Source organism: Ornithodoros turicata, chromosome 8 (genome assembly GCF_037126465.1).
Source record: "Ornithodoros turicata isolate Travis chromosome 8, ASM3712646v1, whole genome shotgun sequence".
Lineage (NCBI taxonomy): Eukaryota > Metazoa > Arthropoda > Arachnida > Ixodida > Argasidae > Ornithodoros > Ornithodoros turicata.
The window spans coordinates 3,952,487-3,980,344 of record NC_088208.1 but is presented as its reverse complement, the minus strand read 5'-3'; the positions used below and the strand labels follow the sequence as shown (position 1 = coordinate 3,980,344).

Here is a 27,858-nt window from a genome sequence, read left to right as displayed (position 1 = left end):
TTACCTTGTCTGTTTTTGTCATTTTTCTGTCCCCTAGTCTCGGGTTTTTCAGTTATGGATGTGCACACATTTCTGCTAGAAATAGCGAAATTCAACACTTTCATGTCAGGTGAAGCCCAACTTACAAAGCAGCTTGTGTTGCTTCGTATCGTTGTCTCCACTTTGTATTCTTTGTAAAATTATGTGGGGCAACAATCAGATTATTATCAGACATAGATTTTACTCACCCTTCCCTTTGTTGTTGTTGTTTGTGAGCTTGCGTTCATGGGCCGCTTCTATCGTCGAAGTCGTGGAGGGAGAAAAAGATATTTCAGAAGCAATCAGTTCCTCAGAAGGACGAGTAGCGAGAAGCAGCCTGCACAACAGAGCGTTAGAATAAGGAAAACCGATGACACCTTCAGTGAAAGATTCAAAGTGGACAAGGCTAGTAGCCTACCGACTAATTGATTTTGAACTACTACTGGACATCATCTGAGACACTGTTGTAGGAAAATGCACGCGCAGCGGCATTCTAAGTACCTACAAACAACACATGTACATAAAATTGTGTTTTCTTTTCAAATTGCAATTTCTGGTGAGTCTCAAATTCAAGGTATCTTTTCTCCAGAACAACTCAACCGATTGCAAAGAAATTTTGCGGGGGGAAAATACTGAACCTGAAACATACTGAAACCACTGCACAGGATCATGCAATTCAAGCGAAGATTGCAAAAGCATCCTAGTGCAGAGGAGTAGCATTTCACATTTTAATTTTTCCTGACGAAACATTTTATATGATTTGTTATTTGCGAGGTCCAGGTATAAACCACTACTCGACTGAAAAAAACTACCGAGCATCATCAAAATATTCCTTTCGGTTGTTTAGAAAAAGTACATCATATTTTGCAACACACCTCGAAAGTGCGCATTCTGAGGAAGCTGATGGCCACAGAATGTGTCACAGTCAGAATGTGTGTGTGTGTGTCAGTCTAAGGGCATCTTTAAAATGAACATGCAAAAATTCATAAATTGTTCATGTAAAATGCTCATGCTTGAAGTTGATAACCCGTGCGTGATAGGTGAGTGCGTGGTTGCCGGTCGTCTCGTCAAACACTAGAAATTAACATAGTTTACCCCTTTGGTTCTGGTTTCCATCATACGGAAGAGATGCCATTTCCCCTCTGAAGCGTGACGTCATATTTCAAAATTGCCGCGAATTGCCCGGATTCGCGCACGATAGAAGCTGCGCGAAGAAAGACGAGCCGATACTTGAATCCTCGCATCAAGTTTTACGAGGTGACATACATCTGCGTCAACGGTGGGAAGGACTTCAAGACAACATCGAGTGGAGCACGACAGTCACGGTAGCACTCTCCTGTTTGAATATGTCAACGTGCATGGACTCTGTGAAAAGGGCATACACAATTTGCTGTTTTTTCTCAGGACATACAAGGCTGGCTGCAAAGCAAAAATAGCATGCCTGGCATCCGATGACGGCAACCATTTAGAGGTTAAAAGAATTGAAGACGAGCACAATCATGTCACCTCTGAGGTATGGTATCAATAGCACTTATCCCCCCCCCCCCCCCCACTTTTTTTTGTTTTAACAAATTTGGTTTAATCTAGGAAATCTATCTTACTTTTTTACTCTCCTCACTATAGGAGCTGCATAGACATTTGCCACATGAACGCAGACTTCCAGAGTCTGTTCGGAGGGAAGTAAACGAAATGCTGGGCCTACAGGCAAATAAGAAGCTAATTAAAGAAACTGTTCAAGAAAGGACAGGGAAAATTGTCACCATGAAAGATATTGACAACATAAAGAGAGCGTTCGCTTCACCAGAACGGAACGACATAGAAAAGACGACACAGATGCTTCAAGTAAAATATAGTAATGTGTTTCAATATCTGTGTCACTAAAACTTTCAGCATTGGAGAGGAAATGCTTTGTACTTGCTCCGTCATTGCTGTAACAGCATATTACTCTCTTCTGCAGGATGCGACTGCTACATCTTTGCAGAAAATGACATGCTAAAAGGCATGTACATCTCGAGTGCAAGAATCAGGCCCCAAATGGCTGCATACCCCGAGTTTCTTGGCATTGACGCCACCTACAAGCTGTTGGAGATTCGGGCACCAGTCTTTCTCATTCATATTGAAGATGGAAACGGCAAGAGCGAGATTGTGGCTGCTAGAATACTCTGCTCAGAAGATGCCGAGAGCCTGACGTGGTTCCTACAGAAGTTTAAAGAAAAAAACCCATCCTGGACCCAAACGGCTTGTGTAAAGGCAGATAAAGACCTGTTGGAGCGTGATGTACTGAAGCAATAGTTCACTCAAGCAAACGTGTTGATATGCATATTCCATGCACTCAGGACATTTTCGAGATAAATAATTTGTCAGAAAATGGGAATATCTTCTAGCCAATGTGATACCTGTCTGCAATTGCTGCAAGCTGTGGTATGGGCTAAAGGACCGTCACAATAAGACAACCTGCTGCAGAAACTGGAAGACGTGGCCCCGGAGCCAGTGATGGACTATTTTGACGCCAACAGGCGGCCAATAAGGAATGATTGGTGTAGATTATCTTTCCCAGGTACTTCAAAGTAACTTCAGGATGATTTAAACTGTTTATTCCCACCACCCGTTCAGGTTGCCTCAACCATCAAAGTCAAGTTCCAAATTAAACCCAAAAAACCAACAAAGGACTTTGTCGTCTTCCTTGTGCCCGTCTCTGCCCCTCGTCCTCTTCAGTGACGCTTTTCTCGAAAATTCCCACAAATGGTCACCGGGGCCCAAATTCTTTAAGTCCAGCTTTTTGAACACTACAAATAATAGGTTAGAATCCATTAATGCAAAGCTCAAATCAGTGATAAAGTGGCACAGCACTCTGGAGCACTTTGCAGAAGGGCTTTTTGCAGTGATCGCAACACTGAATGGTGAAGCTGATCATAAGGCCGCACAGGCAGTACACAAAAGGCCAGTTGTGCTGTTTCAGAGCAAGGCACAGCAGAAGTACTATGAGCATCTCTCGTCGTATGCATTTTCTTTTGTAGCAAAGCAGTTGGAACGGCAAAAGAACTGCAAGCTGCCTCCTGCGAATGACGGTACCTATCATGTGTCATCCTCTTCCAGTGGATATATTTTGGTCACATCAAACAGCTGCACATGTTCTCTAAGAAGGTCCATGATGTTACTATGCCACCATATGTTTGCTGGACGGTCCTTGGAAGGTAAAGACCCATTTGACATCACCCTTTGTCACAAGGATGGACATTAGAGTTCTTTCACAAGAACCAGGGGCTACTCCATTCCCATGAAATCCCCGAAACGCAGTGCACAGTCACTAGGTGCCTGTTCAAGCAGGAGGACAGCGCAGTGAAGCTGACCAAGGTGACTGCACCACCCAAGCATCCTCTTCTGGTTGTTGCCTTTCACAAATTCGTGTACCGTCTGCCATGAAGCAGCGAGCTCGCCCAAAGGGAGCAGGAAACACGGTGATTGGCCTTCCCAAAAAGCGAAAACAAGCTTCAATGTTGGTGCCCTTCTCGAGACTCCCTGGGTCGGAAAAGAAGCCCAAAATACTGCATGGCCGGTTGACAAAGATTTAGCCCACAGGGCATTATGCTATGGGACAGTTATGTTATGCAGTAGAGCGTGTGATGTACAACACATTATGGCCACACTTTTCTGGGGTTCCAGCTGATGCCAGTTAAATAACTTTTGTTTTTCTTGCAACATTAAAAGAGTGTCACATGAAATGTTCTACCATGTGTGACCATGTTGAAGGAATTTCAAAATTTGAGGACAGAGGTTCTGAAAAACTGGTTTTAGGGAGAAGGCCAATCTTCCTATGGGACCGCCACTGGTGCAAAGGCCAGGTACCTTTCCGAAATCTGTGTTTCTAGGTTTGAAAATTGTTTGAAGCCACGAATTATGTACTGCCTTTAAGGGATATAGTGTCGCATAAAGTCACGAGAAAAAAAAAATCTGTATCAAAGAAAGGGATACATTTTGGTAGCTAGGAGAATTAGACAAGCCAGTTGGCGTGGGCTTTCAGGGTAACATGAGTTTCTGAATCCTGTGTTGTCGTGTCTGTTCTCAACTCTAGGCTTTCAATGTGGAAGGATTAGCACGGTAGTCCCTGACTTCTTTGGGAAGGTATGCGCGGCGTAATGTTATTTTGCAATGTAACGTTGTCGAATATCCCCTTGGATGCAGTAATTTTACTCAACACACCAATCTGATTTTTCCTTTTTTTTTACAGGTGAGGATAAAGTGGAAATGAGACCCGAGTTAATCAGCGATGGTGTCCTTGACGAACAGGTCAATTTGCCTTTAATTAAAGAGTTCTTCACTTGTGATGGGTGGAAAGCTGTCGAAGAAGTTTGTCAAAGAAAGAAAGAACTTGACATATGGAGCCTGTACACTAGAGGGATATGACAGCATCATTTGTGACTCTTGTCTACGGTGGTGCCATTTCCATTGCTGTGGGATAAACAGTGCACCAAAGAGGAAGAAGTGGATGTGCGCTACCTGCGGTTCATCGAAATAGGAAACAGGTGAAATACACAAAGTACTCCCTCAATAAATGCGCATGAAAAGTGTGTCAAGCGAAGGTGTACGTGTGTGCTTGGGGGGGGGGGGCGTGAACAAAACTAATGGTACGTCTCACGTACCACGCACCTGTTCTTCATGCAAAGAAAGTGAACAAGCAGTTCTCGTAATAATTCCATATACAGTAGAACCCCTTTATAGTGACGTCGTCTGGACCATGAAAAATCTTCACTATATCAAGGTCTTCACTATATCAGTAGTTCACTTTTTTCTGGCATGTATGACCCACAGAATGCCTGTAAGCGGCAGATATTGGTTGTAATGGAATACACACACTTTATTTACTTGAAAACACATGATAGCAAGTACATTTGGAACTGGTGCTATCTGAAGTGTTGCACTAAGGTGGTGCAGTAACACATGGGGATGTTCATTGCGCGAGCTTGACCAAACCACTTGAAGGGGATGCCCTCACTCTTTGTCTCTTTGCACTGCACCCACCTGCAACAGCGTCTTCGAAAGTTGCTCGCTTCGTAACTATGCCGGACCCTGCCGCTTCTGAAACTTCAAACTTCTTCGCAATATCCTTGCGCTTCAGTGTTCCGGCGTCCACGTCATGAAGCAGCTGCTGTCTTTCGATGACAGTGAGCACCTTTCTCTTCGACATGCATTGCATTGCCACGCTTACGAAGCTCAAAATGCACCGCAGTGCACGGTGCTTTTGACAACGCCAAACAAAACAAAATGGCGAGCCTGGCTGGTTGGTCATGACTCATGACCACACCTTTCATCCTATGTCATCGATCACGCCCAACTTCCGGAACATGGCGGCGCTACATGAGTTGAAGTAAAGTAAAAGTACCGTTAAAGTAAAAGCCGATGGTAGCCAGTACCGGGCCGAAAGGCGAGCCAAACTGGGAGACTCCTGATTGGCCGAATGGTAGGCATCATAGTTCATTTTCACTGGTTGCATGTCCAGTGTTGCCTGAATTATCTCAAACTATGGGCTCTATGGGGAGCTGTGGGAGCCTGGCTCCGCCTCCCGGCGAACGTCCTACTCGGATGCGCATCAAACTCGGATGCGGACGCGCTTACAGTTCACCGGCAAACCGCGCTAAATTCAAAGTGAGCGGACCACTTTTGGGAAGTGTAAAGAGACCAGTGGAATGCAGAGAAGAAGACGCCCAAAACGGCTGAGGATAGACAAGTGACAGGTGCGTTTTTCCTGCTTTTTTAAAGGAATTGCCGTCATAAGGGCCACGAGGCCTAACCGACCGTGGTGACCTAGTTTCGGAAGGGTAGAGTTGGCGCACTAATCCCCGAGGAAGAGAGACATAGGAATGGCAACCAAAGAAGAGAAAGGAGTGAAAAGAGGAAGAAGGCAGAATCCAAAAAAGAAACCGGAAAGGGAAATTCCAGAGGTCCAATGTGACTAATGCGACAGATGGCTGTTCATTGATGAAACTCCGTTTGAACACGTCGAATATGTCGGCGAAAATGACTTCCGATGCAAAATATGCCAACTCAGAGACGAAACATTAACCGAACTGAAAGAAGAAATGTACAAACAACTGGAAACCCAGCGAACAGAATGGAGGAAAGACCTTGAAGAAACCGCAGTGCCACTCCAACAAAACTTGAGAGACGTCAAAGAAGAATGACAAAACCTGAAGAGGCAGCTCTTAGACTTGACTAAACAAAGAGAAGAGGATCAAAAAACTATAAGTGACCAAAGGGTTCGCTTGAAGACAGTAACCAAAGACAGTGAGTCAGAACCAGAGGCAGTCAAGAGAAGAAATTGTGCAGAAAAATTGAATTCCAGCACACCAAAAGTGACCCACCGCGCATACCGAACAATGAGAACTGTGAACAAAGCACACAAAAGACAACAAACTGACATCAAGAAGACGCAGACAGAGACGAAAATACAACGCCCCCCAGCCAGACAGGCGGACAACGCCGAAAGAAGTGTCCTAGTCATTGGAGACTCGAACGTAAAACGATTGAACAGTAACATAATGAACCACATCTCCCCGCCGGAAAAGCTGAAGATCGTAGCCCTCCCTGGCAAAGGTATGCGGGACGTGACCGAAATGATTCACGCAGAAGTGACGGCAAGGAACGGTGATCAAAACTTGTCAGTGATCCTTCACGCGGGGTTAAATGACATCCTGAATATGGCAGAGACAGATTTCACCCTAAAAGAAATCAAGAACCTATCCACCACATACCGAGAGATATCCTTCCAAGTATGCACAATCCCAGAGATCAATCACCTGGGACCAGAAGTGGAACAGGCAATTCAAACAACCAACGGAAACTTACAAGCTGTGTGTGACAACAATGGCCTCGAATTTATAGATCTGCGAGGCATCCCGTACCAGGTGGTTAACCCATGCCACTCAGTCCACTACACAGCACTAGCCAGCAAAATCGTTGCGGAAAGAATCACAAAGAGAGCTAAGGCTTTTTTTAGCAAAGGGAAAGCGTGTGCCTCCGCCAGCTGGCGGAGGCACACGCTAGTACAAGAGGTCCGAAGTACACACGCGAAGTACAAGAGGTCCTACAGAACCCGAAACTGCCAGAACGCACCCAGGCGACCCAACCTGCTTCACCGGGAAAGACAGCCCCTGCAGAGACAAGCCGCCCCCTCATGATACTTGGGGCAAAACGAGCCATTGGAAATAACCCCACCGTACCCATGGAGCCGTCAACACAACCAAAGGTCACCCAGCAACGCCTACACCGAGGTCACACACAGGAATTCCAACGGAGCAAACATCAGTACGACTTGGAATTGGGTCCTCAGAAAGCATTAGACGAAACAGGGTACAACCCAGACGACCATCTAGTTCACCACCGGAACAGCTATGCTGGAGCATATCACTGGGAAACAGCGCCACACCTCATCCCGGAAGTAGAACAATGGCCCCCGATCAACACACCACCAAGCGGACCGTGGACACACCCCAACGCCCCCACTCAGCAAACACCGGGAGGACCAAGCGCATGGAACAATGGAAACCAGACGACCGGATACCCCCCATATACCCAGATGAACCCGCTGAGATAGAAGACCACCACCACAAAAACCACAACAAAGAACATCCCCCAGTAACTAGAGTACGAAGGGAGAAACACAAGAGGAGACGGAGACGACAACAAACCAAAAGTGGAAAAGAAATACTCCTTGCCACCTTAAATATACAAGGTGGCTCGAAAGTAAAATGGGAGGAACACCAGACAAATGCCTCAAGGCAAAACATCAATGTCTATGCCGTCACTGAAACGCACCTGCGAAACCAGGAGATACCGCTACTGAACAGCGAGTGGCAATGGATTGGCACAAACAGAAACTATGGAGAAAAAAAGGGCAGCGGAATAGGCTTCATGTACAAGAAGAAACGAGTCCTAGCTAAGGAAACTAAAGCATGCCGAGAGCATATGTGGACAAAATTCGAGACAAAAGAAGGGTTGACGTTCACACTGGGTGTGACATACATGGCAACAGGAAGCGGTAGTACCACATGGAATGAAGAAATCTACACCTGCATACAACAAGACATAAGGCTATACGAGCACAACAGCCCCACAAGCAGAATCATCATGATAGGGGATTTTAATTGTCACTGCATTGAACTCGATGGCCGTGAATCTGCCTCCCAGCTGGGAACACTTGCCGAACGGAATCAATTTACAATTCTCAATCTAGAAGCAAAGTGCTGCGGGAGGACAACCTGGTCAAGGGGCATACAATAATCATCCATCGATTATGTACTAGTAAATCCTACATGCCAGACATCAAGTAACCTGAAACTGGAGATCGATGAAGAAGGCAAATTCTATTGCGGGAGTGATCACAACCAACTCCGTCTTGCTATGACAGCCAATTCAAGTCGACACCCGCCCCAACTACCGGCAACTACGGATGCCCCCACTACAGTCAAACAGAAATGGAAGGTCCTAGATGAGAGTGGAATGCAAAATTTCACGGAACATCTAGAGTCAAACGCCCATGAAATAATAGAAGGAGACTATGAAAGCTTTGTCCGATGGCTTCAACTATTAGCCACTCAAATGTCACATCACCAAAAAGGGTGTACGCAGCGTAAAAGCAAAAAGCAAAAGCAAAAAAGCAACCGTGGTTTGACAGAGAAGTTAAAGAGGCGTTAAAAATTAGGAAGGAACTAAACAGGAAGCGAAGACACACAGCCGACGTGAGCAAGTACGCTGAAGCCGCCTATAAGGCACAAAAAGCAAAAATTAAAACCATGGTCGCCAAAAAAATACGCACACTCCAAGAACAGGTGTGCGAAAAGATTAAGCAAAGCGGTAAAAAGACAGGAGCAGAACTGTGGAAATACATAACGAACATCGACATGCATAGCCGACCAGACACCGTGAGTGGAATACACGACGAGGAGGGCAATGTCTTAGAGGATCCGGAAGAAGTCAAAGATTATATGACAAGATTTTATGCTAACCAACAACAAGTTCTTCTGCAGCGACGGCAAGTGCAGCTGAAGTACAAGACATCCCCGTTCTTGAGATCACTACCGGAGAGATCAAAATTTGTATAAGAAAACTGCCACCTGGAAAAGCAACAGGCCCAGACGGCATCCCTAACGAATTTCTAAAGGCCTTTGGACCCAAAGCAATAGACGCCCTGAGAGGGTGCTTTAACAGCATCATCGCAACTGGAAGTGTACCATAAACATGGAGGGAAGCAGATATAAAGCTAATATATAAGGGCAAGAACAAACCCAAAGAAGACTTAAATTCATATAGACCAATAGCAATCCAAAGCAACGTTTACAAACTCTTCGCTGCAATCCTATGCCGGAGACTACAGTACGAGTGCGACGCGAAACTCTCCGAAGCCCAGAACGGGTTCCGAACTAATAGAAGAACAAGTGATAATCTCTTCATACTCGCAGAACTGATCGAAATCTACCAAGCGCAGCGCAAATTTCTCTACCTGGCCTTCTTAGATCTTGAGAAGGCATACGACGCCATACCGCACGACCTTCTGCAACCTAAAATGCAAGCCGTACATGTCTCAGAAGGACTATCAACGATAATTAGAACACTGTACAGCAAAATCTACAGCAGATACACCAAACACACCTTCACCTCCAGAGAAATTATTCAGGAAATAGGACTACGACAAGGTTGCCCCTTGTCCCCGACACTGTTTAACATATACATAAATAACCTCCTCAATGAGCTCGATGCCACCAAAAATGGAGTGCACATCCGAACGCAGAAGACTGATGGTAACTTTGAAGAGACTACAATAACCTGCCTTGCTTTTGCGGATGACCTCGTCCTCATCGCGGACGACGCAGCTCACCTCCAAGACCTTCTGGATGTATGCTCTCAAACAGCTGAGAAAGAAGGCATGAAGTTTAGCCGTGAAAAAACAAAGGTTATGAAGATAGGAGACGACACGCCGGGGCCGCCCTTTTTCTCCAAAATGAAGAAGTGAAATACACCACCTCCTACACATACCTGGGAATACAAATTGAAAGTAAAGAAGACTATCTACTGGAGCACGAACAAGACCTCCTCCGGAAGATGAACAAAAAGAAAGGACACTCGTGGCACTTCGCACGGCATTCGTTCAACCCATACGAAATTGGGCGACTACACTGGAAAGCGACAGCCGTGCCCGCAGCAACGTACGCAAACGAAGCAATGTGTTACAGTAAATCCACGATGGACCAATCGGAGAGACAACAAAGAGAGCTCGGAAGGCGGCTCCTACAGGGATCGTTCGCTACACCGAACCCCGCCATAGAAGGGGAACTGGGCGGGTCGACTTACTCTTTCAGAGAAGCCAGATCGAAGACCAACTTCCTGGGACGAGCAATCCACGGACCAGAACAAGCGTACATCACTTGCGTATTCCGGTACCTCCGGTTCACCGGAGTAAAAACAAATTGGATAAAGAGGATTAACCAAATCGACCAAATTTACAGCACAGGAACGAAACGACACACCGCAACCAATCAAAAAGAATGGACCAGGATAACCAGAAAGGAGCTACACCAAACGGAAATTCGGCGCTGGACCTCTTCCGTTGCAAGGAGAAAAAGCATGGCACGATACGGCGAAAACAAAACATCCCCCGCGCCGAAAAGTTTCTACCGGGGGGATAGAGTCAGTGGACTTATTTCAAGCACGGACAGGCTCCCTCCCAACAAGAAAGGGGATCAGCGAACTCTTCAGCTCGGACAATCCAGTATGCACACTCTGCGACACAGGTGAAGAGGAGGACCTGGAACATATCGTGCAATCCTGTCCAGCTCTGGAAAAGACAAGGAACCCAAACCACTCTCCGACTGAGGTCCTTTCAGGCTTCCAAACAGGGGCGAGTGAGGAGGACGAACCACAAATCGCGACCACTAAACGGCATCTTCTCGCGTGGGAAAAGGCAACAAGAATCTGGCAAGATAACACAGACAGTGAAGACGCTAGAAGCGAAAAGAGGATGCGGACGACGCACAACAACCAACTTCGAGCCGCTTCGAGCCACCAGAGGGCCAACAACGTAGACGACGATGATCCAAAACCTGAGCCAGCGCCAAAGCCACCATCAGCCAGCAGGCCAACCGGCGCAGGCGCTAAAAAGTGAAACCAACGCGTTGGTGAAACTCCTACAACTCTCCGACTAGTGCAGGGCGCTACGGCGCTACCGCCAAGCTATTGCCTGTGGTACCCTTGCGGTGCCTGCCCTGATACAAAAGGGATTAGGCGAACCTGAACCTGATGTCACGTGAGAAGGTCGCATGTGCCCGCGCGCTAGACATGTGCTCGTAGTTTTATAAGGTAAATGTGTTTTAGCGCACCACTGCACAGCCTTGCTGGATGGACATGAGATGAGTTTGTGTAAAACCGACAGAGGTTCGCTACACTGAGTGCATTCAGGTGGTTCTTTCTCTCGAGCGGAACGGGGAAGTGTCCGAAGTTCAACCGCTTCCCCGGGCAAAATAGGAAAGCCAACCGGTGACTGCGCTGGGTATCTGTCACTCAAAATAATTCCTACGGCAAGGAAAGCCTTTGTTCATTTATTAAACCAAGCACATCATTCCAGATTGCAAGAAGAAGAGTAACTCGTTCAGTAGTCTTCGCGCGCAAGATGGGGATCAGTGTTTGCCGAACGGCAACACAAGTGCCTCACCCTGGGAACGAGGCTTAGACGGGGCTTAAACGAGGCTTACAACCAATATTTTTGCTTCGTTACCCGTTCGACTGTGCCGATGTGAATGTGCCCACGCGCTAAAAAGTGGCTGATTCTGAGCTTCGCAGTGAACAAGACTTCACAATCACGAAGAGTCAGAAACCTAAAGTGCTGACCCGGTGCCTGAGAAAACTGGGATAATGAATGTGGAGATGACAATGGTACAGTGCGGGAGCTGCGACGTTTGGGCATACCTAAGTGAGACCCAGTACGGCCCCATGGGTGAGCAAGCGGGGATTAGCTACAAATGTGTCTTATGTGCGCGTATGGAGATGATGTCGGCTGAATGGTCAGAGAAACTACAAGAGAAAAAACAGAGGAGAGAACGGATAGAAGATGTCTTGAAAACACTTATTGCACAACAAGAAGTTACGACTGACCAGTTCCGGCGGGCGGAGGAGAAATGGTCCCTAGCCTTAACAGAAGCGGAGCAGAAGAGGAAAACGCTTGAGAATGAAATCCGAGCTCTGCGATCCTGCCCATGCTATTGTGACTCAAGGGCTACGGCAAGCGAGGCACTGAGATCGACCCATCCAATGAAGAAAAACAAGCACCAAGAGAAAGATCGGACATCTATGTGCACGAACAACGTCAGGGCCAATAACAAGCACTCCCCATGTATTGGTAGATATGCAGCAGCAGTAAATGATGTCACTGAACACTTCCCAAGATTGCCCAACCCAGGTGTAGACGATTTACACCGGCACCAGGAAGACCTGGACCCCAATTGGATGTGTGTCCAGTCAAAGAGAGCTCAGAAACAGAACAACAATACATAACCTCAGCAGGGACAAGAACCACAACATAGTCATAATAGAAGCACAAGGGATGAGAAGATCCCGTCGACAAGACAGAAAATCGGACACCCCCACTACGAAGAAAGACTGGTTATAGTAGCCAGAGACTAACATCGCAAGGGCGAAAACCCCACTACTTCAGAGTCGAATACGATGGAAGGGTAGAAGTTATTGCAATCCCCTGAGGAGACACATCCCAACTCCTCCAAGAAATAGGAATGAGACTGGAAAACAGCAACAGCGGGGCCCTGGTCATCTTCCATGGAGGCTTGATAGACGTCCTCAGAGACCAGTCAGGCCATGCAGTTCCAGAACAGTTAAAGGCTTCCCTCGACCAGTGGATGAAACAACACCCACAAGCTATCTTTGAGATATGCATGGTCCCCATGGTGTCAGACAGGAGCACTCATCACTCAGCTGAATGAGAACTTGAGGGACTTGTGTGACTCACTGGGGGACAGAACGAGCATCATCAATCCAGGCTGGCATATGCGGGACTGTCAGAACAGAGGATTCCGAGGCATCCATCTGACCCAAGAAGGCAGCGAGATCCTGGGCACATGGATGGCTCGCAAAGCGGGGGTTTTTTTGGGCTTGAGGCTCAACCTACAACCACTCCGACTAACTACCCGGAACACACGTGCCCCACCAACAAATCAAAGGGACCTGATCGAGATAATTAGCCAAGCATTGTACGAAATACAGAGGAGAGACCACAGAGGGATACACGATTTCCCCCAGAGATGCTGGAGAAAGTACTAAGCAATAAACTAGAAAGACGACGCATTCAGCAGAGGACTCGACGGCGTACAAAAGGAAGGAGGAAAAACAAGCAACGTAACCACCTCAAAGCAGGCTTCCTCAACATGCAAGGTGGACAATCCGAAAAAAAGTGGATGGAGTTGAAAGATATATTGGAATCGGAAAGTATGACAATGCTCATGCTCGCAGAGACTCACCTAAGAGGTGAAGAACTCCCCCCGACTCTACAGGGTTAGTCTAGCAAACGTTACACATTTTGATCGCATCTTAAAAATAGAAGACGGGGTTTGTCCAGCACCAAACTTTGCAGACTGGTAGCCATTGGTCTGAAGTTTTGTTGGAATTTTTTGTGAGCATTATGGTCCCGTAGAAGAAACATTAAAAAACAAGGAAAATCTCACTCTGTGCATTTTCTATGGCCTATCTCACTCAAAAGCCTCCATTTTCTGCTGTGTGCGCTTCACTTTCATTTCACCACACACAGGTGGCACCAGCATACAGAACAAGAGGATTGGTGCCTAACGTCAGAATCGGCATGTCACATTGTTGTAGGCAGCGCTACCTGTGTGAAGTGATGTGAACGAAGAGTAGGAACGGCGGCAGCATTACAGATACAATGTCTTATCGTTTCTTCATTGCGTTACAGCTGCTGATAACTCCAACGATTGGCACTGTGTACGTGTCTTCGCATTGTCTGTTTCGGATGCCTGTTAACCAACAAACCCGTGAAGAGGGCCCCGTCTCTGTGGGAGACGGTTACGGCGCCTCACGTCACGGCTTGGAAATCTTCACCGACGACATACTATCGGAGGCCCCCTACTTCCGGACAGCAATGACGTCATCACAACATTCATGAGGTGAAAATCGTGGAGACCGGGTTTTAAAGATTCATGAATCTTTAAAACCCGGTCTCCACGATTTTCACCTCAGTGGGAACGGCGGCAGCATTACAGATACAATGTCTTATCGTTTCTTCATTGCGTTACAGGTTAGTGACAATCTTGATGTATCATATAGAAGTGACGATGTCTGTTTACTGCTGCTGCCGCCTTCCCCACGCATTGAGTATTTGTGTAGCTCTCTTGAGTGCATTATATTTATTCTACGTCGTCTTGTGTTATCAGGTGATGTCGAGGAGAACCCCGGTCCCATGACCAGAGCCCAGGAGGAGCGACTGTCTGCTGCTCTTGAGATCTTGTCCCGACTTGACACCAACGTCCTAACATTAATGTCTGATGTTAAAACGCTGCAGACCTGGCAGCAGGTCACCGAGGACGCTCTGTCAGCCTTGTCTGCTAAACTGAATTCCGTGGAAAATGATCTCTGTGATGTTAAAAATACCCAGACCGACCTTTTGGGAAACGTGCAATCGGAGCTGCCTGATTTAAGGCTATCCAGCACGAACGCTTCTGCTCGTATTTCTGCATTCGAAACTAGGTTAAACGAGCTAGAGGATCGTTCACGAAGGTCAAATTTGATTTTCTATGGGATCGCCGACGCTGCCGACGAGTCATGGTCACAGAGCGAAGCTAAAGTTGTTGAACTTTGTTCTACAAAATTAGGCATCCCATGCGCCTCTTCAGACTTCGAACGGGTCCACCGTATTGGTTCCTTTAATTGTACTAAGACGAGACCAATAGTTGCCAAATTTTCCTGCTTCAAGCGCAAAGAACAAGTTCTTTCCTCAAGTAATGCCCTCAGAGGATCCGGCTTGAGCATTGCCAACGACTTCTCCGCAGCCACACGACTTGCTCGTCGTCGCCTTGTTGAGTTTGCTAAAAGTAAGTCTTCACTGTTCAAACTAAGCTGTTCATGGATTCCAAGTGTTACCGCTTCAACCATATAAATTCTGCTGTAGAAGAGGTAGCTAAGTAGCAACCAAAAATGAGATGTCACCCTCCCGCCCCCTTCAGCATCAAACCCTCACTGATATCGGTTTTATGCATGAATACCCGAAGTGTTTTGCCCAAACTGGATGAATTGAGCAGTGTATTGTACGACACTTCATCAGATGTTGTGGCTCTGACTGAGACGTGGCTCTTGTGTGATGTTTACGATAGTGAATTTTTGCCATGTTTTTCCGGTTATCAAGTGTTCAGGCGTGATAGGAAAGTAAAAAAAGGTGGTGGTGTACTGATAGCGGTGAAGACTCAGTTTATCCCTGTTCTTATGCATCTTGACACTCCCATTGAAACTGTGTGGGTATCCCTATCTCATACATTCCCTAATCTTATCATCGGTGTTTGCTATAGGTCACCCGATAGTGAAAACACCTTTGTTGAATCACTACATGACATACTAACCTACGTTAAAAAGAAGTTTCCCAACAGTCATATCATTTTACTTGGTGATTTTAACTACCCCGGCGTCGATTGGATGAATATGGTGTGCACAGATGGTAATCGCCCAGCTGAATCTCGGGAATTCATTGACCTGTGCTTGACGTTCAATCTGACGCAGGCTGTGTCTAGCCCAACTAGAATTACTGCCTCAGTATCATCCATTCTTGATTTAGTCCTGGCGGAATTTCCCGAGGATATCACCTCCTTGTCTGTTTTCGACGGATTAAGTGACCACAAGGCCGTACACTTTTTTATTCCCACCGCCTCGTCTTCACACAGCTCCCATTGCGTAAAGGTAATCAGAGATTATAAACATGCTAATATCATCGCGATATGTGACGGTCTGCAACTGTTCCACGATCAGTTTGTGTCGGGATTCAGCGGGCGCTCGGTGGAGGATAATTGGCGCCTCTTCAGGGATACGCTCCTAACTCTGGTTGACCAACACGTTCCCAAGGTAACAATAAGGCACTCCCAGTATACACCTTGGTATAATAAGGATTTAAAAGCCCTCCTGAATAAAAAGAAGCGCTTATTTAAAAGAGCAAAGACGAGCAACAGTGCTCACTCATGGTCGGCCTATCGCTCTTGCGCTGCCAGATACAAGTCCGCACTAAAAGATGCTAAAAAGAAATATTTTAATCACAATCTCCCTTCCCTCCTTACCAACAACCCTAGAAAATTCTGGAAAGTATTGTCCCCTAAAAAGGATGAAAATATCCATTCGACGGACCCTGCAGGGAATGCTGTCTCAATCGCCGAAACTTCCACAGCTTTCGCTTCATCCTTCTCAGCTGTTTACACAGTTGTGACCTAAATTGTGAAGCACACGTAGCGCGAAGAGAAATCACCACTGTGGCTTTTCCCGAAATTGTGGCTAATGGAATCTGCAAAATAATTGAGTCATTGAAGCCCTCTGCTAGCTCTGGTCCTGATGAGATTAGTGCTAAAATCTTAATTATGACGAAGCACATATAGAGTGTCATTTTAGCTTACATTTTTACTCAGTCAATCCAAGAATCAAGTTTACCAAATGACTGGAAAGTGGGCAAAATCATCCCAGTCTACAAATCGGGTAGCAGTACACAGGCCATTAATTACAGACCAATTACACTGACGAGCGTTTGCTGCAAGATTCTAGAACGTATAGTTTCTTCCCATGTCGCAAAAACACTTGAGCATAACTCCTTCTTTTACCCTCTTCAACACGGCTTTCGCAGGCAGCGCTCTTGCGAGACACAATTAGCATGCTTCACCCATGACCTTTTCCTTAATGCTGACACTTCCTTACAAACTGACGCAGTTTTTCTCGATTTCCAGAAAGCTTTCGACAAAGTACCCCATAACTATCTCCTTCAGAAGTTGTACGCTACTAACATTGATCCCAGGTTATTTAATTGGATTCATGAGTTCCTCTCGAACCGGACGTCGTTCGTATCTTGTAATGGTACCAGTTCTGACCCCTTTCCGGTTACATCGGGTGTACCTCAGGGTTCTGTACTTGGGCCACTTCTTTTTTTAATATATATTAATGATCTCCCGGACCAGCTCTCTTCATTAGTACGGCTATTTGCAGACGACTGCGTCGTATACCGTAAAATCTCTTCAACCTCCGATCAGATAGCCTTACAGCACGATCTTTCCTTAATCCACACCTGGTGCACGACATGGAGGATGCCACTTAACCTAGAAAAATGTAAGTTCATCTCCTTCCTCCGCCGTAGTTCCTCCCATGCCTTCACGTCTTCCTACATACTGGGTACTAACCCACTGGCTAAAGTCGAAACCTACAATATCTTGGTGTCCTTCTGTCGCACGACCTATCATGGAATCGCCACATTGAACTGATCATCAGGAACGCTAGCCGATCATTGGGCTTTCTTAGAAGAAACTTAAAATCGGCTCCTCGTCATCTCAAGAAACTCGCCTATACGTCTTTAGTCCGGTCCAAGTTGGAATACGCATCTGCCATATGGGATCCATCCCAACTTTACTTATCGCTATCACTTGAAGCGGTTCAAAACCGAGCTGCTAGATTCATTGTTGCCGATTTCTCGCGGAATTCTTCTGTATCATCCATCAAACAACAACTCAACCTTACCAGCCTGGATAAACGTCGGCTTGTTTCCAGGTTATTGCTCTTTCACCGATTCATCCATAATTTCCCATCTGATATCCCCCCGTTCTCCCGTTCCTCAGTTATCTTCCCCCGCTTTGATCACCGTTTCAAGGTCAACAGATTCGAGTGCCGCACAAATATCTACTCGAAGTCCTTCTTTTGCAAATCTGCTATTGACTGGAACAGTCTCCCTTCTCAGATAGCTGATATCACCGATCACTCGTTATTTCACAGGTCCCTTACTAATTAGCTTCCATACTCACGAGTGCGAACCACTGGTTGGTGTGTTACCTGCTTTTTATCTTCTGCTTGTGTGTGCCTCCACTAAACTTTTTTCTCCTTATATTGATAGTTGTGTGCCTTCACGAAGTTGTTTGTTTGTATATATGTTGTTATTATTTGACTTTGCTTAGTCGATAGTTGCTGACTGTTTTCTTTCCCCACCCCCCATGTAATGCCTGCAAGGGCCTTTGGGGTATCATGAATAAATAAATAAATAAATAAACGTGAAGCAGACACAAGAAAAAATGGCGGTGTTTGTGTGGGATAGGCCATTGAAAAAATGGGGCGAGATTTTGCTTTATTTTTAATTCTCTTTCTACATGACCGTAGTGCTTACAAAAAATTCGAATGAAACTTCAGATAAATGGCTATCAGTCTGCAAAGTTTGGGATGGGCCAAATCTAGTCTTCTATTTTTACAGTGCGGTCGAAATGTGTAACGTTTGCTAGAATAACCCTGTAGAAGGATATGTATGGGAAGGCTTAAATAGAGCAGAGGGCGAACGAAGAGGTGGAGGATTAGGATTCCTCGGATCAGCAGAAAGGATGTGGCAACGGATTAAAAATGAATGCAAGGAGCACTTGTGGATGGAGACGACGCTGAATAACCGAAAATTGGCAGTTGGTGCTGTATATTGGTGGACAGGCAGACATGAGGATCAGAACACACAAATGGCAAGATGCCTGGGTGAAGACATAGAAATACTAAAAAGTACGCATGATATTCTGATCCTTGGAGACTTCAATGCCCATATTGAGGAATTGGATGGCAGACTTGACAGTAATGGACGAAGGCTGTTGGAGCTGGCAGAGCAACATACCCTGACTATTGCGAACCTGTTGGACACAACGGAAGAAACGTTCACATGGTCCCAGGGTGGAAAAGTATCCAATATCGATTACTGCCTGGTATCGGCAAGTTGTCTAGAGATCCTCCATAGTCTGCAGATTGACACCAGTGGAGACATAAGCCTTGGCAGTGACCACAGTGCACTTGTAGCCTCGCTAGGAGGGACATGCAAAACAAGCCCAAAGAATACACAGAGAAGTCCAAACCTATCAGAAGAAGACATGAAGGAACTGATGCAAAGATGGGACCAAGACCAGGCACCTTTGCTTGAATATACAGATTGGATGGATGCAATGACGACGGCTATTGAAAATAAGAAAAAAACTAAGGATCCTCCAAAACCCCACCATAAGGCCTGGTGGGATGGAGAAGTGAAAGAGGCCCTGAAAGCCAGGAAGGAGGCATGCCGGGCACACCAATATTGTATTGGACAAAAAGAAGCTGAGGAGAAAATAGTACAAGCATGGAACCATTCCAGAAACCTCAAACAAGAAGCTAGTGCTATCATCCAGAGAAAATTGACAGCAGTTAATGAAAAGCTTCTCAAAGATATTCGCTCCAGCGGTCGAGATGGCTCGAGGAAATTCTGGGAGTATGTTAAGAACAGTGGAAAGCAAATTCAGTGCAAGCAGACAATCTATCACCCGGAAGACGGAAGACAGTTTACTGTGAAGGAGATACGCGGCCTAATCTCACAGCACTTGACGTCGCTGTACACCGACGCTAATGCCAAGGCACCAGACACCATGGAAAGCATGAACATAATAAATGAGTCAATCAACAGTGAGTCAACCAATCTCAGTAGAGGAAGTACGAAGAGCAATCAAGGGCACACCATCAAACACGGCAGCAGGCACGGATGGCATCCCAGCAAGCGCAATAAAAAACCTCACAAGTAGAAGACTGGAGGAACTGACCCACCACTTCAATAGGATATGGAAAACAAAAAGTGTACCAGACAGTTGGAAGATGAGTAGAGTCTCTTTCGTGTACAAAGGGAAAGGAGATAAGAATAACCTGACATTCTACAGGCCGATAACAGTGACTTCAGTCATCTATAGACTGTTCATGAGGATAATGAAAGGCAGGATGGAAACACTGGTGGAAGAACAGTGCCTGCTAGGTGAACTCCAACTCGGTTTCAGAAGGGACAGACACATAGAGGATAACTTATTCGTCCTGACGCAGTGCATAGAGATGACAAGAAAGGAAAACAGGGCTCTCTATGCTGGATTCTTAGACATCGAGAAAGCCTATGACAGTGTCTCACACACCTTACTCTGGAACCAACTGGAGGATATGAAAGTTGACAAGGACATCATACAGCTTCTCAGGAACATCTATTCTAACAACAGAGAAGGGCAACCTCCATGGAGCGAATTTTTGCAACGAAGTTCGCGCGGCAGACTGCCACGCGCGTTCCGCCGCCAGTTGTTCGCCGGCGCCAGCTCCATGGAGCGAAAAACCAGCGGACGGCGTCGGGAAGTCATGCTGTGATGTCACTGTTGCCAGGGTATAAGGTGAAAGCTTAGTGAAATCAGTTGCTCGAAAAAGTGCATTTAATGTCACAAATTTTGCAACTAAATCCAACAACTGTCCGAAAAGATGCGACCAGTAACGTACTGAAAGGCATATTCACTACTGCGAAAGGAAAACATGTTTCTTGGCAGAGAATGCCTCACGTTCTAACGATGCAGTTGGCGAAAGAGCGAGCAGACGACAGCATCCAGTTGCAAGAAGAGGACGATGACGATGATTCACGAGAGCAGACGACCACGTGCAGGCGATCTGGCGTAGATTCGTAGCGGAAGAGCACTTTGATTGGTTCATCTGCAGTTGACGCTTCCGGAATCGCGGACGCTGGGCGAAAATATCTGGCATGGGCAGATCGGCGGCGGACGCTCACATTTTTGACGCCTCGCGCAGGGCGTCCGACGCTGAGCGAAGTCCGCAGCTCTTTCGCTGTACATTCGCTCCATGGAGGTTGCCCTTTAAGGGCAACCTCCATGGAGCGAATGTTTCGAGCAACTGATTTCACTAAGCTTTCACCTTATACACTGGCAACAGTGACATCACAGCGTGACTTCCCGACTCCGTCCGCTGGTTTTTCGCTCCATGGAGCTGGTGCCGGCGAACAACTGGCGGCGAAACGCGCGTGGCAGTCTGCCGCGCGAACTTCGTTGCAAAAATTCGCTCCATGGAGGTTGCCCTTTATTGGTCAATGGCATGGAACTACGACAGGGGAAATACCAGTCAGCAAAGGTCTACGACAAGGGTGCCCGCTGTCCCCTCTCCTGTTCATGTGTTATATATTGCATATGGAGAAAAGACTAGAGGAATCGCAATTGGGGTTTGATGCCTCCTACATGGACATGGGCCTACAAGTCCAGCAGCGGATTCCAGGGGTGATCTATGCCGATGATGTGGTCCTACTAGCAAATGACCAGGAGGAGCTGCAGAAGTTGACGAACATCTGCTCGGAGTGGGGCATAGATATGCGAATGAGGTTCAGCGCACAAAAAAGCGCCTTGATGATATGGAATAATGAAGAACCCATGGAAAACGGAGATACTGATTTTAAGATACAAGGACAGACAGTACCACGTGTGTGCCAGACTAAATAAATGGGGGTGACCATCTCGACAGCACAGGACTACCTACAAGATCACGAAAAACAACTTCGTACAAAGGCGACCAAAGCGGTAGGGGTACTCCGGTCCAAAGCGTTGTGGTCCTTCAACAGATTTGTAGTGTTACGGGAGCTGTGGAAAGCAGTAGCTGTCCCTGGCCTGACCTACGCAAACGCGGTATTGTGCTTTACAGCCGCTACTATGAACTTTCTAGAAAGGAAACAGAAGGAAGCAGGCAGAGCCGCACTGAGGGCACATCGAACAGTCCCGAGCGCTGCGATACAGGGTGATGTTGGATGGCCGAGCTTCGCGGCCCGTGATATTAAAGCAAAGACCACATACGAGGACCGAATTCAAACACTCCCCGATTCGTGGATAGTTAAGAGACTGTACAGAGCAATGGTCTTCAAAGATTTCAATTCGCAGTGGAGAAAGAAATTCAAAAGGTCGTTGAAGGAAATAGGTCTAACGGAGAGGACCCTAAACGAAGCCCCGTACCAGTTACGGGAGATCAAGGATGCGGTAATGTGATGGGAAACCAGCAAATGGGTTGGAAGCCTTGGCGCTAAACCTGCTCTCAAAATGTATGCGGAAGGGAAAGACGTCATCAGAATGGAACGATTCTATGATAACGCAATGGGCAGCAGCCTCCTCTTCGCAGCACGCGCGGGAGTACTTCGCACAAAGACATGGTGGGCAATGGTGGGCAACAACAAAGCCTCCTCTATACTCTCTGTGCCTGTCAGATCGCGGCGAGAACAATAGGGAGGCGCCGTCGGCAAAGTTGCGGGCTGCCGCCGCTGACTTTGACGAGGGCGCTACTTACGTAGGGGCGACGCATCCGTACTCAGTAGGCAGGCGGGCGGCGGGGCGTCAGACGTAGCCGCTTTTGCGTTGTTGGCAATAGACCTAACTTGCCAGAAGACCGTATAATTACTGACCACGCGTTTGCACGAGCTACTCTCCGTGCTTCTGAACAAAAAGTTGTCACAAAAAGTAATGCTACTGGTTAATATGGGGGGGGGGGGGGGGCAAGTGCCTACTGAATTTTGTGTATCTATATGCTGACGTCTTTGCATTGCGGTTGCGAGTTAATAATTGAGACCACAAAAATGTGCAGTGCAACAAAAGCAGAAGGATTTATACAAACATATTTAGTAGAATGAAATACAAATCAAAGCTCTTTTTATAATTTTACAAATTTTCTTGACAGGGGCTTGCGTGCAAATGCCTTGTAGATGTCGTTCTTATCAGTTGTTGTGGAAGCATAGTTCACTAGAAGGGGTCTTATGAACTTTGTGCACACAAGTTCTGCCAAAACGTTGTGATGCTGGTTGTCACCGTCAGGACAGGTGAGCAAGCCTGATCTTGACACAGCTGGTGCTGCCACATGCACTAGGCTCCTGAGTGGCTTCTCAATTTGGGCATCGTCCTTAAGTGATGCTTCCACAAAAAGTTTCAGAGTCTCCAAAACATAAAGAAGTCCATCAGAGGGATACAGCAGACCTCCTCTATCCTGATGCTGCGTGAACTGCTGGAGTGGCTGACCTGTGATGGGCTTCGTTGTGCGAGAGCAGCATATCTCGCACTCAATGAGTTCACCTACTACACGTGCTATGTAACCTCCAATGTACACTGTAGCTGACACCTGTAGTGTTGGATACATCGCAGGTATCCTGGGGACGTTCAGACGCTGAAGCACTGCTGCTACTGGAAGCCCTGGAAGTGTTTTGGGCGCTTGTGGCTTTTGGAGCGGAATTACACTGCTGCACTGGGACTCTGGTGTGTGCATCACATTGCTGCTTTCTGGTGCAGCTGCAACACCGATCTTCAATAGCTTCCCCAGTCCTGCTATGGCAGAGCGCACATCTAGCTGGTCATTGCAGCCCATTGACCGCCTCAATGTCCCAAACAGTGCCTCGATTGGATCACTGCTGAATTTCCTTGTTAGAACAAAACAGAATTTCTCCTTGACCAGTAAATGTCTCACGCAGGCCACAGTTGAGTAGGTCGACAGAAGTAGTGCTTCATATGTCTCAGCAGTGAGAAAACCATGTGCAGAGGCTGCTTGATTCTTGAGCTCCTCCATATACATGGGGAATGTCACTTCAAGCCATTCCAAGCGAGGGTCGTTCGGGTCATCGTAGTGCCTCACGTCGGGGTTGCATTGCTCGATGTGTTGATGCTTGTGTCATGGAGTATGAACCAGCGGTACACATTCTTCATGAACACGATTGATGGGCCTGCCTTGGCAAAGGAAAAGTGGCAATTGTGTCCTGCTTGTTGCCAGAGGAACTCCAATGCTGAGGTTACGTCTGGAGACAGTACCTCTACAGCTCGTTTCACGTTCATCTTCTCTATATTGCTCGGATATACGTGTTTCCTCGTCAAACTCCTGACAGGCTTCACAATCCAGTCTCTCTGTATTTCGTAGAGCTTTTTCAAGTGCGAGGATGACACCTCTCCATCCTTGCCAAAGTTGCGTGCAAGGAACTGAGAACGGATGTTCTTCAGTATGTGACAGTAGTCAAAGCTTATGAAAAGAAGCCTTTCCGGGTCACATGGATGCTGAACCCTATAGGTCAGAAACCCATTGACATTGACATTGGCATTGACATTGACTTGACTTTGACATTGACTTAAATTTACATGTATCAAGGAGAAGCACTTGTGTAAGCCGAAACAAGCACTGTTTTTCGTCGTGCAGGTGTTCATGTGGGAAATGCAAGCCGATGGATACTGCGGACTTGTGGTTATCAGTCACAAGGCGTAGCACCCTGAACCCAGCCTCCTCAACTTTGTTCATCACATAGTGAATTAACTTTGACAGCTGTTCGCCATTTAGCCCCTTGGTAAAGAAGTATGACACTGGAATTCGGTAGGATGTGGAGAGTCCATTTATCACGAAGCACAGTAAGGAGTTTGCCAGGACCCACTTGCTTTGCAGTTCATTAGCTACTCCCATGTCCACATGGCCAACAAAACAATCTTGCTGTTTGTTATACTGCTGTTTCTGTTTAACACGCATCTCGTCAACAATAAGAGAACAGACCCTGGACTGGGGCGTGTCAAGTTTTTCAAGCTCTATTTTTAACCGGGCTTGCACGAGGTTGCTGAACCCAGTTTCTCCACTGATGCCACCAATGAAATTCTAGTGCTTTCTTCCGTTTGAAATTAATTATCTGATTCCATAGGAATACAGCAGAGAGGTTCTTTTCATTTGCTTGCTCTCTGATGTATGATAGATTACCAAAATGAGAGTCATCTTTCATTTTCTGAAGTTCGGTTTTGTAGTGATCTACTGTCCTGCGAAGGCTTTCTAGCTGTCTCTTGAGTTCTCGTTCTTTTCGTTTCCATTTTGCCCTCTCTCTTGCTAGCAGGCTTGAGATCCCTATATCTGCTTGTGTTCCTTGGTCTGCTACTGTTACATTAACATCTTTAGCATACACACTTGTTTCAACATCAGGAACACTTGCTTCCGGATGGCATGTCGACTCTTCTGATGATGACTCCTGAGCGGTGCAACAGTCAACAGCCTTTGGTGGTGGCTCCTCAATCTCCACAGTTGGTTCGAAGCACCTCTTTTGTTTCTTTGGTGGCTCATCTTCGCCACTGGGGTTCTGCGCAGCTGATCTCTTTCTTATGCTTGCTGTAGCCCTCTCCTTCACGGGCTGGGGCTGCATGTAGGATGGGTACTCGGGAAACACTGAAGGTACGACACCCTTTCTGAGGCGCCGTCGCTTACCCTCTATGAAGTCATCCTGCTTGAAATGTTTACTGCACACCCTTGAGTAATTAGACGTGGTGTTTGGCATCAACTCGTCTCTTTTTATGGCAGCTAGCCACTTTTCTCGCACAGCCGCATCCGCCGGCACCTCGTGGAATGATACGCCAGGCACCTTGCATTTTCCATCTGACCGGCATCGCGGCACGCAGCAGTATGCCATTGAAGTTTGAAAATCCCGCTGCACGAAACACAGTCTGTCGCAGTTTCATTAAACGGAAACGTCTCCAGAAGAAAACAACAGAAAGACCTGAAAACGCACACAAAGAGACAACCATCTAAAGCAAACGCTCAGTTCAGTCTATGGTCTTTGGTTCAGTACATCCCTACGTGGCTGTCGACCTCTCGCGGCAGGCGGCGGCGTAACAAGTGTCGGGGCGAGGAGGAGCGAACGACCGGGCGAAACAGGATATCTGACAGGCACAGAGAGTATAGAGGAGGCTTTGGCAAGAATCAACAATCGGACGACGCACCAGCCAGGCACGACAGAGTGCGCCATCTGTGGTGAAGAGACGGAGACTATGGAACATGTTGTTCTGAAGTGCCGGAAGATTGCGCCACAATCCGTCTCAGAAACCCTGACCCAAGCACTGGGATTTGAAATTGGACACGAAAGGAACACTGAAATAACAAAAAGGCGTCTAGAAAACTGGTGGCAAGAAAGTGGCCAGGGCAACTTTTGAAAGGATTGGAACTCGGACATTTGACGATTTTAAGGCTAGGACGTGCAGCTTATGCTGTGCTGTCCACCCGCTACAAAGGGGCAGCCGTCATCATCATCATCGGAAGTGAGCACAGTCTCGAACAACTGCGGGGGGGGGGGGGGGGGGGGATACCCCCGGACCCCCCCGCGTGTGTAATATGTACTGACCTAACCTAACCTCACTAAGGAATTTGCAAATTACAGCGCAATTCATTACTAGCGTACATGCGACTTCCGGTTGGCCTCGTTCCCAGGGTCAAGATTGCGGCTTGCCCTATCTTGAATATGTGTACTTTTTGGACTGTTCTGAACTCCCTGAACTTTTGTCTTCTCTCACGTCACATTAACACCCGGACAACTGCAGTATAATACAATTTAGAATAAGTGCGACAGGTGTGAGCAAACAGTTGTGTCTGTGACGTGTGATTCAAATGTATGCTCAAATCGCTGAAAAAGTAAAATAAAAGAGCAAGGAAATAGACTGAGAGGAATATACATATTATTGTATTCCATTTAATGAAGAGTTTCTCTGTATCTGTTCTTGTTAATATCTACAGGGTTATTCTAGCAAACGTTACACATTTCAATCTCACCATAAAAATAGAAGACTAGGTTTGGCCCATCCCAAACTTTGCAGACTGATAGCCATTTATCTGAAGTTTCATTCGAATTTTTTGTAAGCGCTATAGTCATGTAGAAAGAAAATTAAAAATAAAGCAAAATCTCGCCCTATGCATTTTCAATGGCCTATCCCACACAAACACCGCCATTTTTTCTTGTGTCTGCTCCACGTTCACATCACTTCACACAGGTAGCGCTGCCTACAACGATCTGACGGGCCAATTCTGACGTTATGCACCAATCCTCATGTTCCAGTTTTGTTCCCTATGCTGCTGCCACCTGTGTGTGGTGAAATAAAAATGAAGCGCACACAGCAGAAAATGTCGGCTTTTGAATCGTGAGATAGGCCATAGAAAATGCATAGAGTGAAATTTTGCTCGATTTTTAATTTTTCTTCTACAGGACCATAATGCCCACAAAAAATTCCAACAAAACTTCAAACAAATGGCTACGAGTCTGCAAAGTTTGGTGTTGGATAAACCCAGTATTCTATTTTTACGATGCGATCAAAATGTGTAACGTTTGTGAGACTAACCCTGTATATCTCGAAATTTGGAAGCACGTAAGTACATGTACAACAACAATAATAAATGAGAGCGAAGTTATGATAGCGATGTTTACCCCTGGTAGCCTCAGGACCCTATTCTACTTCACAGAGGCTAATATGAGAGTAAACAAGTTACACGTACAAAAGTTAAACATAGCCATGACAATCTATACTATTTTGTGAAGAAAGATAAATGTGAAAATCGCCGTGCATCGAATACATAATGCTGAATTCGAGAAGCCGTAACGGGGTAACACGCCTCAGGCAGCAGTACACAGGCAACAGCGTAAATAATATTTCATGGCGTGTTGGAAGTGCTGACTGTTTCAAGTGAACATTTAGTACATTTAGACTACGTAGATGCAAAAATACTCACAAGACACTGAATCCTCGTCACTGTTGGGGAAATGATTGTTGCGCTGCTGTTGCACAAAAGAAGGCTGCCGTGCAAGGGTGCAACGCATTTTCAAGATAAGGCACAAGGTAAATATACGTACATGTACAGGGTGTGTGCAGAAAAACATGACCCGCATTTTCACATGTAACTCGTTGTCTACGGGGGAAATCACACATATTCAAGATAGGGAGTGAGTCACATATTCAAGATAGGAGAAGCTCTAGTTTGACCCTGGGAACGAGGCTA

The 27,858-nt window shown here is 46.4% G+C and overlaps 1 long non-coding RNA gene across 1 annotated transcript; it reads right to left on the bottom strand.

The window, feature by feature from the left end:
• Positions 1–3: 3 nt before the first annotated feature.
• LOC135366404 (uncharacterized) lies at positions 4–27,856 on the bottom strand. The gene is made up of 3 exons (XR_010414147.1): positions 27,592–27,856; positions 228–355; positions 4–75 (listed from the first exon to the last, which is right to left on the bottom strand). It is a non-coding gene; the product is annotated as an uncharacterized LOC135366404 (long non-coding RNA).
• Positions 27,857–27,858: the final 2 nt, after the last annotated feature.